This window comes from Arachis ipaensis, chromosome B6, assembly GCF_059453495.1.
Source record: "Arachis ipaensis isolate K30076 ecotype BB chromosome B6, ASM5945349v1, whole genome shotgun sequence".
In the NCBI taxonomy this organism is placed as follows: Eukaryota; Viridiplantae; Streptophyta; class Magnoliopsida; order Fabales; family Fabaceae; genus Arachis; species Arachis ipaensis.
The window spans coordinates 124238231-124240579 of NC_142441.1; the positions used below are offsets into that span (position 1 = coordinate 124238231).

Genomic DNA, 2349 nt, shown 5'->3' on the forward strand with positions numbered 1-2349 from the left:
TTGGCAGGGCAAATGAAGTGCATAGGTACTTGTTTTTTGAGCTTATAATCATGGAAACTTCTGCAATGGCTTTATTATCTTATAAATTTTTATTTTCTTTGTGATGACATTTTTTTTGGTGGTTTTGACTATTGATTTACAAGATATGTGATAGTTTGTATAAGTAATTTATATCCTTCATTTTCATTTTTAGGTAGCAGATGTAAATTCAACAATAGGCGCAATAATGTCATTGCGGAAATTCATCAAACACCTTTGGTCATGCCGCCAATCCCTGCCCAGCACACTCTCCTTCTCCACTCTTTCCACCCAAACTCCAAAAAGCCACCACCACCGTTCGAAAACCCTCACTCTTTGCTGAAAGAGGACCCAACTGAAAGAAAACCCTCATACCAGCGCTCTTGTGCCCACTCCATTGGCACCTTCCCTCCCCGCAATGCCATCCACTCCCACCACCTCCAAAACCTTCTCTCTCTCCGAAATGCTATTGTTTGTGGTCATCTTGATAAAATCTGCACTTAAAGAGCATCCTTTAAAGTGTGTGTCTAGGAATGATGATGAGGAGAAGGAAGAGTTGAGGAAGGTTAAGAAGAGGAGGGCTACTAAGAAGAGGATTCTCAATGAGAATGAGCCGAAGTCGGACCCATATTGGTTGAGGACTTTCTTCGGTTTCGCGTTAGAGGAGGCTGCTAAGGTACCTGATTAGGGTTATTGTGGAATTTTAAGTCCATTGATTACTAATGTCTGCCTTAATGAATTGGATCACATGATGGAAGGGATGATTATTGAGTTTTTTAGGCCTTGTAAGTTTGATTCAATATGGCGGTATTCAATTGATGATGTTTGTCATAACCCTGCATGGCTAGAGTTTGTTCCAGCCAGTGGAAAGGAGAAGACTAGGAAGATGGATTACATAAGATATGGGGGTCACTTCTTAATTGAAATTAGAGGGCCTAGGGAGGATGCAGTGGAAGTTAGGAAGAAAATTATTGAGTTTTGTGAGAGTACTTTTGTATTAAGGTTAGATAATTTAAAGCTAGAGATTGAGCATATTTCAAGGGGGATCCAGTTCTTGGATCATATAATATGCCAGAGGGTGATATATCCAACATTGCGTTACACTGGTTCTGGAGGTAACATTGTGAGTGAAAAGGGTGTTGGAAACTTGCTTTCGGTTACTGCTAGCTTGCCACAATGCATTCGTCAATTTAGGCATCTAGAACTGGTGAAGGGTAACAAGGACCCGAAGCCACTTCCTTGTACTCCTATGTTGTAGTTTTTGAAGATGGAGAAGAAACTGTAGGAGCAGTAACAGAAGAGAGTCACCTCTGATGCGATGGAAAAGAGAAGAGAAGAGACTCAATTGGGGATTAGGATTTTTAACCTCAATTTAGGGACTAAATTGAATTAAAACAGTTTATGTCGCCACGTCAGCTAGTTGTTGTGCTGACAGCGTGTCACCAACGAGTCCAACTCAGCTTTCCGGTTGCGCCAGCTGGACGAAATTGGCCTGAAGGACGAGTCTGAGTCCCAGAGTGCAACTTCAGGGATGAATATGAGTAATTTTTAACTTCAAGGATCACTGTGAGTCTCGAGGGTAACTTCAGGGACCATTTTGAGGCTTACCTCGTTAGAAGTTAGAACAAGTTAAAGTTGTATTTTGATTTAAATATTTTAAATAAACGTAACTAGCTACTATCAACTCTACAATTTGATCCCATTTTTCAATATCGATCTCAAACGACGTTGTTTTCAGGCCAGCGTGTAGTTTAAAGCTTTTGCTCCTATATTATTAATTAAATTAAAATTAATTATTCAAATCAAATGATGTGATTTTTAAAATTAGACATTTTACTTTTTAAATTTTTAAAATATATAAAATTTTTAGTGTTTATTTTCGTAAAATAATACAGTCTCTTTTTATTAGTTATTATCGGTGATGGCTGATGTAACACTTTGATTATCCACAGAGTTATTCTAAAAAATTCTGTGATAAAAAATTTAATAAATATTTGAGAATCACTTCATTATAAAATAATAAGGCAAATTTAGACCGGATAAGTGAAAAGAATAGATATACCGTGAGAAATAAAAGCGTGTCCTGAGCTGAAAATTCTATCGATAACGACGAATTTGACTGTCAAGTTAAATTCATCTATGAAACCTTTATTACTAGTTTTTTTTATACTGAATTAGCTTAGTAGAACATTCTAAGCTTGATCTAAAACTGAGACACTCTCTGCGACTAATATCTCAATTGCCGGTTGTTCAAACCGATAGAGTTTGAAACAGTAATATTATGGTTTAATTATTAAACCGTATCCTTCCTTTTTTTTAGTAATCCGGCTG

The 2349-nt window shown here is 37.1% G+C and overlaps 1 pseudogene; it reads left to right on the forward strand.

The window, feature by feature from the left end:
* The first annotated feature begins 436 nt into the window (after positions 1-436).
* Positions 437-1276, forward strand: LOC107647252 (nuclear intron maturase 1, mitochondrial pseudogene; annotated as a pseudogene).
* The last annotated feature ends 1073 nt before the right edge of the window (positions 1277-2349 follow it).